The sequence below is a fragment of the Orcinus orca genome, unplaced genomic scaffold, assembly GCF_937001465.1.
Source record: "Orcinus orca unplaced genomic scaffold, mOrcOrc1.1 scaffold_23, whole genome shotgun sequence".
Taxonomy (NCBI): Eukaryota; Metazoa; Chordata; class Mammalia; order Artiodactyla; family Delphinidae; genus Orcinus; species Orcinus orca.
Window position 1 is genome coordinate 3,516,826 of NW_026043884.1, and position 9,892 is coordinate 3,526,717.

The 9,892-nt window shown below is 43.3% G+C and overlaps 1 long non-coding RNA gene across 1 annotated transcript in view; it reads left to right on the top strand.

The window, feature by feature from the left end:
- The window catches only part of LOC125963347 (uncharacterized), a 334,169-nt gene extending 326,965 nt beyond the window's left edge, over positions 1 to 7,204 (top strand). The window contains exon 3 of the long non-coding RNA XR_007475173.1: positions 7,163 to 7,204. This is a non-coding gene — a long non-coding RNA (uncharacterized LOC125963347). The remainder of the gene's footprint in view (positions 1 to 7,162) is intronic.
- Positions 7,205 to 9,892: the final 2,688 nt, after the last annotated feature.

The window sequence follows — 9,892 nt, forward strand, 5'->3', positions numbered from 1 at the left end:
GCTACTCTGTTTACAAGAACCTCAACTTCAGTACACCTTAAATATCCCAGGAAAGAGAACAATGGATAAAGAAGATGTGGTACTTATGTACAATGGAATATCTCTTCACCATGAAATCAAGGTAATAAGGCTAGTAGAAGGATAAAGAGTGGATTTAGGTCCGATAATACTACTTGAAATAAGTCAAACAGAAAAAGAAACATATCATAAGATATCACTTATACAGGGAGGGTAAATATGGCTGCACAAGAAATGAATTACAGAACAGAACAGTGTCTCACATTTAGAAAACACACTTATGTCAGCTTAAGGGGAAAGGAGAGGTGGGGTGATGCATAAAACCAGAGTTTGAAATTAGCACAGATATCGTTCAATAAACCAAATAGATATTAGACAAGATCTACACCTTGCTCAATGAACTGGCCTCAACACACCCTATACACCGCAGAGAAATATATCTGAGTAATAAGAATCTTAAAACCCATGTATTGATATATCTCCATAAGGGAATCAAGTGTGTGCAGAGCGGCACAAACACAGCAGTGAAAATGAGCTAAACCCCATTATAGAAATAAATTTTAAAAACAAAACGCAGAAACAATGAAAGAGAGAAAAATTCTTACAAAATTTGCTCAGGGGCTGTGATGCAACCTGGATTGACCACATATAAACCCACAGCTGGATAACACATAAGGCTGCACACTTGGGGCTGAGAGGATTGGTGAGCTTTGGTGAGCAACTGCCAAAAGTTTAATGCAATACTTCATGCTACTCATTCCAAGGGTCCCAAAACTCCAGGTTGAAGGGAATCTTCCTACAGCTAAACCATGCTTGGGAAACCCAGCGACTGGTATACCATATGATCGGGAAAGGTTTCTAAAACACACATCATTTTTCCTCTCCTGCGGCTCCAGATCGACATTCCAGCCGCTTTACTAACAATATCCCCACATGGAGAGTCAATGCCTTTAAGTTCTGGTATCGCACAGTCTGCAGTTAGTGCGGAGGATGAATAGGAATAGGGGGAACCAGTGAGAAACTAGCTGTAGCAGTTTCAATGGGCACATGTCACTCTAATTTCACATCAGTAAGAAGAATAAACCAAAGGCACAGCAAGGTGCCCCAGAAGAAGAATACGGCCTGAAGGAATGCTGTGGTTATGAGGCAAGATCACAAAAATAAGAGCTGAAAAATGGAGCTAAGGGCCACTGCAATTCAAAAACCTGCAGAGTTATAAAGCCCAACTATTTTCAAAAAATATATTGAGATAAGGCTATGAAGAGGCATTGAAAGCAAGGCACAATTGCAGGAAACCGATTTCAGGAGGTAGACTGGAATTGCATTTAAAGCATAGGAAAAGAGGCAGAATGTCGACAATGATGCACTTGGGTAAAAAGGGCGTATGCGATTTTTCTTGAATATATTCAGGAAAAAACGCATACGCCCTTTTTGGCCAACCAAGCAAGCTTGCAAAGGAAATCTGCACTACAATGAAGTCTCACTTCCCCCGGGTCAAAAGGGCCATCTGAAAAAAGTGTAAAATCCAGAAAGGCAGGACAGGCCATGGAGAACTGGGAGCCTTGTTATGCTGATGGGTGGGATGTAAATTGCCAACAGCCACTGGAGAGAAGTGTATGGTGCTTCCTGAAACATCGAAAAAACAGAGGAACAGAGCCTAGGGCACTTCCACTTATGGTCCTATAGCTTAGGGAAATTAAAATCAAAAAGACACAGCCACCCGAAAGTTTGGGATGGCTCTGTTTACAAGAACTTCGTTTACTGTACAAGTTCAATATCGCAGAAAGCAAAAAATGGATAAAGAAGTTGTGGTACTTACGTACAATGCAATATCACTCAGCAATGAAATCTATGTCATCAGGCCCGTAGCAGCATAATGAGGGGATTCAGCTATGATGATTCTAACTGAAATAAGTCACACAGAAAAAGAAACATCATAAGATATCACTAATACACGGAATGTAAACTTGGCTACACAGGAACTGAATTACAAAACAGAACAGGGTCTCAAATTTAGAAAACCAACTTATGCTTGCTTAAGGGGAAAGGTGAGATGGGGTGCTGCATAACACCAGACATTGAAATGAGCACAGATAAAGTTCCTTAAGCCAAATATGAAATAGAAAAGACCTACTCCTTGTTCAACGAAATGGACTCAACACCCCATATTAAACGCCTAAGAATGTACCTGACTAGTAAGTATCTTAAAACCTATGGATTGCTATGTCTGCGAAAGAGAATCAAGCATGTGTACAGGGGCATAAACGCAGCAGTGATAGGATTGGAGGGGTTCGGTGAGCATATGAAGACCCTTTGAAGTCATATTGCATGGTACCCATTCCACGGGTCTCAACTCTCCAGGTTTAAGGGATTCTTCCTTCAGCTAAATCATGCATGTGGAACCCAGAGTATGGTCAACCGTGTGATCGGGAGACGTGTTCCAATATGTCTCAGTTCTCGTCCCCTGGTACTCGGGTGCAACATTCCAGACACTTTACTAACACTCTCCCGACTTGGAGAGTCAGTGCCTTTAACCTCCTGTTTGGCCCAGTTTGCAATTTCTACGGAAGATGAACAGGAATAGGGAGAACCAACAAGAGACTAGCTGGAGGTGTCTGGACGGGCAAATTTAACTCTCATTTCGAACCAGGAAGAGGAATTAACCAAAGGCTCAGCGGGCCGTGCCGGAACCAGATTAGGGCCTGAAGCAATCCTGCGGTGTTGCGGCCAGCTCACAAGAAAGCGAGTTGAAGAAAGGAGCTCAGGGGCACTGTAATTCACAAACCTGCAGAGTTATAAATGACAGCTATCGTCCAAAAATATACTGAAGTAAGGCTGCCAAGAGGACTTGAAAGCGGGGCAGAATTGCAGGAAACCGATTTCAGGAGGTAGAGTGGAATTGCATTTAAAGCATAGGAAAAGAGGCAAAACGTCGACAATGATGCACTTGGCCAAAAAGGGCGCATGCGTTTTTTCCTGAATATATTCAGGAAAAAACGCATACGCCCTTTTTGGCCAACCAAGCAAGCTTGCAAAGGAAATCTGCACTACAATGAAGTCTCCCTTCCCCCCGGTCAAAAGGGCCCTCTGAAAAAAGTGTAAAATCCAGAAAGGCAGGACAGGCCATGGAGAACTGGGAGACTTGTTATGCTGATGGGCAGGATGTATATTGCCAACAGCCACTTGGGAGAAATGTATGGTGTTTCCTGAAACATCTAAAAAACAAAGCAACAGAGCCTAGGGCACTTCCACTTATGGCCCTATAGCTTAGGGAAATTAAAATCAAAAAGACTCAGCCACCCCAAAGTTTGGGACGGCTCTGTTTACAAGAAACTCGTTTACGGGACAAGTTCAATATCGCAGAAAGTGAAAAATGGATAAAGAAGTTGTGGTACTTACGTACAATGCAATATCACTCAGCAATGAAATCTATGTCATCAGGCCCGTAGCAGCATAATGAGTGGATTCAGGTATGATGATTCTAACTGAAATAAGTCACACAGAAAAAGAAACATCATAAGATATCACTAATACACGGAATGTAAACTTGGCTACACAGGAACTGGATTACAAAACAGAACAGGGTCTCAAATTTAGAAAACCAACTTATGCTTGCTTAAGGGGAAAGGTGAGTTGGGGTGCTGCATAAAACCAGAGATTGAAATGAGCACAGATAAAGTTCCTTAAGCCAAATATGTAATAGACAAGAGCTACTCCTTGCTCAATGAAATGGACTGAAACCCCATATTAAACGCCTAAGAATGTACCTGACTAGTAAGTATCTTAAAACCTATGGATTGCTATGTCTCTGAAAGAGAATCAAGCATGTGTACAGGGGCATAAACGCAGCAGTGATAGAATTGGAGAGGTTCGGTGAGCAAATGAAGACCCTTTGAAGTCATATTGCATGGTACCCATTCCACGGGTCTCAACTCTCCAGGTTTAAGGGATTCTTCCTGCAGCTAAATCATGCATGTGGAACCCAGAGTATGATCAACCGTGTGATCGGGAGACGTGTTCCAATATGTCTCAGTTCTCGTCCCCTGGTACTCGGGTGCAACATTCCAGATGCTTTACTAACACTCTCCCGACTTGGAGAGTCAGTGCCTTTAACCTCCTGTTTGGCCCAGTTTGCAATTTCAGTGGAAGATGAACAGGAATAGGGAGAACCAATGAGAGACTAGCTGGAGGTGTCTGGACGGGCAAATTTAACTCTCATTTCCCACCAGGAAGAGGAATTAACCAAAGGCTCAGCGTGCCGTGCCGGAACCAGATTAGGGCCTGAAGCAATCCTGCGGTGTTGCGGCCAGCTGACAAGAAAGAGAGTTGAAGAAAGGAACTCAGTGGCAGTGAATTCACAAACCTGCAGAGTTATAAATGACAGCTATCGTCAAAAAATATACTGAAGTAAGGCTGCCAAGAGGACTTGAAAGCGGGGCAGAATTGCAGGAAACCAATTTCAGGAGGTACACTGGAATTGCATTTAAAACATAGGAAAAGAGGCAAAACGTCGACAATGATGCACTTGGCGAAAAAGAGCGTATGCGTTTTTTCCTGAATATATTCAGGAAAAAACGCATACGCCCTTTTTGGCCAACCAAGCAAGCTTGCAAAGGAAATCTGCACTACAATGAAGTCTCACTTCCCCCCGGTCAAAAGGGCCAACTGAAAAAAGTGTAAAATCCAGAAAGGCAGGACAGGCCATGGAGAACTGGGAGACTTGTTATGTTGATGGGCGGGATGTATATTGCCAACAGCCACTTGGGAGAAATGTATGGTGTTTCCTGAAACATCTAAAAAACAAAGCAACAGAGCCTAGGGCACTTCCACTTATGGCCCTATAGCTTAGGGAAATTAAAATCAAAAAGACTCAGCCACCCCAAAGTTTGGGACGGCTCTGTTTACAAGAAACTCGTTTACGGGACAAGTTCAATATCGCAGAAAGTGAAAAATGGATAAAGAAGTTGTGGTACTTACGTACAATGCAATATCACTCAGCAATGAAATCTATGTCATCAGGCCCGTAGCAGCATAATGAGTGGATTCAGGTATGATGATTCTAACTGAAATAAGTCACACAGAAAAAGAAACATCATAAGATATCACTAATACACGGAATGTAAACTTGGCTACACAGGAACTGGATTACAAAACAGAACAGGGTCTCAAATTTAGAAAACCAACTTATGCTTGCTTAAGGGGAAAGGTGAGTTGGGGTGCTGCATAAAACCAGAGATTGAAATGAGCACAGATAAAGTTCCTTAAGCCAAATATGTAATAGACAAGAGCTACTCCTTGCTCAATGAAATGGACTGAAACCCCATATTAAACGCCTAAGAATGTACCTGACTAGTAAGTATCTTAAAACCTATGGATTGCTATGTCTCTGAAAGAGAATCAAGCATGTGTACAGGGGCATAAACGCAGCAGTGATAGAATTGGAGAGGTTCGGTGAGCAAATGAAGACCCTTTGAAGTCATATTGCATGGTACCCATTCCACGGGTCTCAACTCTCCAGGTTTAAGGGATTCTTCCTGCAGCTAAATCATGCATGTGGAACCCAGAGTATGATCAACCGTGTGATCGGGAGACGTGTTCCAATATGTCTCAGTTCTCGTCCCCTGGTACTCGGGTGCAACATTCCAGATGCTTTACTAACACTCTCCCGACTTGGAGAGTCAGTGCCTTTAACCTCCTGTTTGGCCCAGTTTGCAATTTCAGTGGAAGATGAACAGGAATAGGGAGAACCAATGAGAGACTAGCTGGAGGTGTCTGGACGGGCAAATTTAACTCTCATTTCCCACCAGGAAGAGGAATTAACCAAAGGCTCAGCGTGCCGTGCCGGAACCAGATTAGGGCCTGAAGCAATCCTGCGGTGTTGCGGCCAGCTGACAAGAAAGAGAGTTGAAGAAAGGAACTCAGTGGCAGTGAATTCACAAACCTGCAGAGTTATAAATGACAGCTATCGTCAAAAAATATACTGAAGTAAGGCTGCCAAGAGGACTTGAAAGCGGGGCAGAATTGCAGGAAACCAATTTCAGGAGGTACACTGGAATTGCATTTAAAACATAGGAAAAGAGGCAAAACGTCGACAATGATGCACTTGGCGAAAAAGAGCGTATGCGTTTTTTCCTGAATATATTCAGGAAAAAACGCATACGCCCTTTTTGGCCAACCAAGCAAGCTTGCAAAGGAAATCTGCACTACAATGAAGTCTCACTTCCCCCCGGTCAAAAGGGCCAACTGAAAAAAGTGTAAAATCCAGAAAGGCAGGACAGGCCATGGAGAACTGGGAGACTTGTTATGTTGATGGGCGGGATGTATATTGCCAACAGCCACTCGGGAGAAGTGTATGGTGTTTCCTGAAACATCTAAAATCAAAGCAACAGAGCCTAGGGCACTGCCACTTATGGCCCTATAGCTTAGGGAAATTAAAATCAAAAAGACACAGCCACCCCAAAGTTTGGGACGGCTCTGTTTACAAGAACCTCGTTTACGGTACAAGTTCAATATCGCAGAAAGCGAAAAACGGATAAAGAATTTGTGGTACTTACGTACAATGCAATATCACTCAGCAATGAAATCTATGTCCTCAGGCCCGTAGCAGCATAATGAGTGGATTCAGGTATGATGATTCTAACTGAAATAAGTCACACAGAAAAAGAAACATCATAAGATATCACTAATACACGGAATGTAAACTTGGCTACACAGGAACTGGATTACAAAACAGAACAGGGTCTCAAATTTAGAAAACCAACTTATGCTTGCTTAAGGGGAAAGGTGAGTTGGGGTGCTGCATAAAACCAGAGATTGAAATGAGCACAGATAAAGTTCGTTAAGCCAAATATGTAATAGACAAGAGCTACTCCTTGCTCAACGAAATGGACTCAACACCCCATATTAAACGCCTGAGAATGTACCTGACTAGTAAGTATCTTAAAACCTATGGATCGCTATGTCTCCGAAAGAGAATCAAGCATGTGTACAGGGGCATAAACGCAGCAGTGATAGGATTGGAGAGGTTCGGTGAGCAAATGAAGACCCTTTGAAGTCATATTGCATGGTACCCATTCCACGGGTCTCAACTCTCCAGGTTTAAGGGATTCTTCCTTCAGCTAAATCATGCATGTGGAACCCAGAGTATGATCAACCATGTGAACGGGAGACGTGTTCCAATATGTCTCAGTTCTCGTCCCCTGGTACTCGGGTGCAACATTCCAGACGCTTTACTAACACTCTCCCGACTTGGAGAGTCAGTGCCTTTAACCTCCTGTTTGGCCCAGTTTGCAATTTCTGCGGAAGATGAAGAGGAATAGGGAGAACCAATGAGAGACTAGCTGGAGGTGTCTGGACGGGCAAATTTAACTCTCATTTCCCACCAGGAAGAGCAATTAAGCAAAGGCTTAGCGTGCCGTGCCGGAACCAGATTAGGGCCTGAAGCAATCCTGCGGTGTTGCGGCCAGCTGACAAGAAATAGAGTTGAAGTAAGGAACTCAGTGGCACTGAATTCACAAACCTGCAGAGTTATAAATGACAGCTATCGTCCAAAAATATACTGAAGTAAGGCTGCCAAGAGGACTTGAAAGCGGGGCAGAACTGCAGGAAACCAATTTCAGGAGGTACACTGGAATTGCATTTAAAGCATAGGAAAAGAGGCAGAAGGTCGACAATGATGCACTTGGCCAAAAAGGGCGTATGCGTTTTTTCATGAATATATTCAGGAAAAAACGCATACGCCCTTTTTGGCCAACCAAGCAAGCTTGCAAAGGAAATCTGCACTACAATGAAGTCTCACTTCCCCCCGGTCAAAAGGGCCAACTGAAAAAAGTGTAAAATCCAGAAAGGCAGGACAGGCCATGGAGAACTGGGAGACTTGTTATGTTGATGGGCGGGATGTATATTGCCAACAGCCACTCGGGAGACGTGTATGGTGTTTCCTGAAACATCTAAAATCAAAGCAACAGAGCCTAGGGCACTGCCACTTATGGCCCTATAGCTTAGGGAAATTAAAATCAAAAAGACACAGCCACCCCAAAGTTTGGGACGGCTCTGTTTACAAGAACCTCGTTTACGGTACAAGTTCAATATCGCAGAAAGCGAAAAACGGATAAAGAATTTGTGGTACTTACGTACAATGCAATATCACTCAGCAATGAAATCTATGTCCTCAGGCCCGTAGCAGCATAATGAGTGGATTCAGGTATGATGATTCTAACTGAAATAAGTCACACAGAAAAAGAAACATCATAAGATATCACTAATACACGGAATGTAAACTTGGCTACACAGGAACTGGATTACAAAACAGAACAGGGTCTCAAATTTAGAAAACCAACTTATGCTTGCTTAAGGGGAAAGGTGAGTTGGGGTGCTGCATAAAACCAGAGATTGAAATGAGCACAGATAAAGTTCGTTAAGCCAAATATGTAATAGACAAGAGCTACTCCTTGCTCAACGAAATGGACTCAACACCCCATATTAAACGCCTGAGAATGTACCTGACTAGTAAGTATCTTAAAACCTATGGATCGCTATGTCTCCGAAAGAGAATCAAGCATGTGTACAGGGGCATAAACGCAGCAGTGATAGGATTGGAGAGGTTCGGTGAGCAAATGAAGACCCTTTGAAGTCATATTGCATGGTACCCATTCCACGGGTCTCAACGCTCCAGGTGTAAGGGATTCTTCCTTCAGCTAAATCATGCATGTGGAACCCAGAGTATGATCAACCGTGTGATCGGGAGAGGTGTTCCAATATGTCTCAGTTCTCGTCCCCTGGTACTCGGGTGCAACATTCCAGATGCTTTACTAACACTCTCCCGTCTTGGAGAGTCAGTGCCTTTAACCTCCTGTTTGGCCCAGTGTGCAATTTCAGTGGAAGATGAACAGGAATAGGGAGAACCAATGAGAGACTAGCTGGAGGTGTCTGGACGGGCAAATTTAACTCTCATTTCCCACCAGGAAGAGGAATTAACCAAAGGCTCAGCGTGCCGTGCCGGAACCAGATTAGGGCCTGAAGCAATCCTGCGGTGTTGCGGCCAGCTGACAAGAAAGAGAGTTGAAGAAAGGTACTCAGTGGCACTGAATTCACAAACCTGCAGAGTTATAAATGACAGCTATCGTCCAAAAATATACTGAAGTAAGGCTGCCAAGAGGACTTGAAAGCGGGGCAGAATTGCAGGAAACCAATTTCAGGAGGTACACTGGAATTGCATTTAAAGCATAGGAAAAGAGGCAAAACGTCGAAAATGATGCACTTGGCCAAAAAGGGCGTATGCGTTTTTTCCTGAATATATTCAGGAAAAAACGCATACGCACTTTTTGGCCAACCAAGCAAGCTTGCAAAGGAAATCTGCACTACAATGAAGTCTCACTTCCCCCCTGTCAAAAGGGCCAACTGAAAAAAGTGTAAAATCCAGAAAGGCAGGACAGGCCATGGAGAACTGGGAGACTTGTTATGCTGATGGGCGGGATGTATATTGCCAACAGCCACTCGGGAGAAGTGTATGGTGTTTTCTGAAACATCTAAAATCAAAGCAACAGAGCCTAGGGCACTGCCACTTATGGCCCTATAGCTTAGGGAAATTAAAATCAAACAGACACAGCCACCCCAAAGTTTGGGACGGCTCTGTTTACAAGAAACTCGTTTACGGGACAAGTTCAATATCGCAGAAAGTGAAAAATGGATAAAGAAGTTGTGGTACTTACGTACAATGCAATATCACTCAGCAATGAAATCTATGTCATCAGGCCCATAGCAGCATAATGAGTGGATTCAGGTATGATGATTCTAACTGAAATAAGTCACACAGAAAAAGAAACATCATAAGATATCACTAATACACGGAATGTAAACTTGGCTACACAGGAAC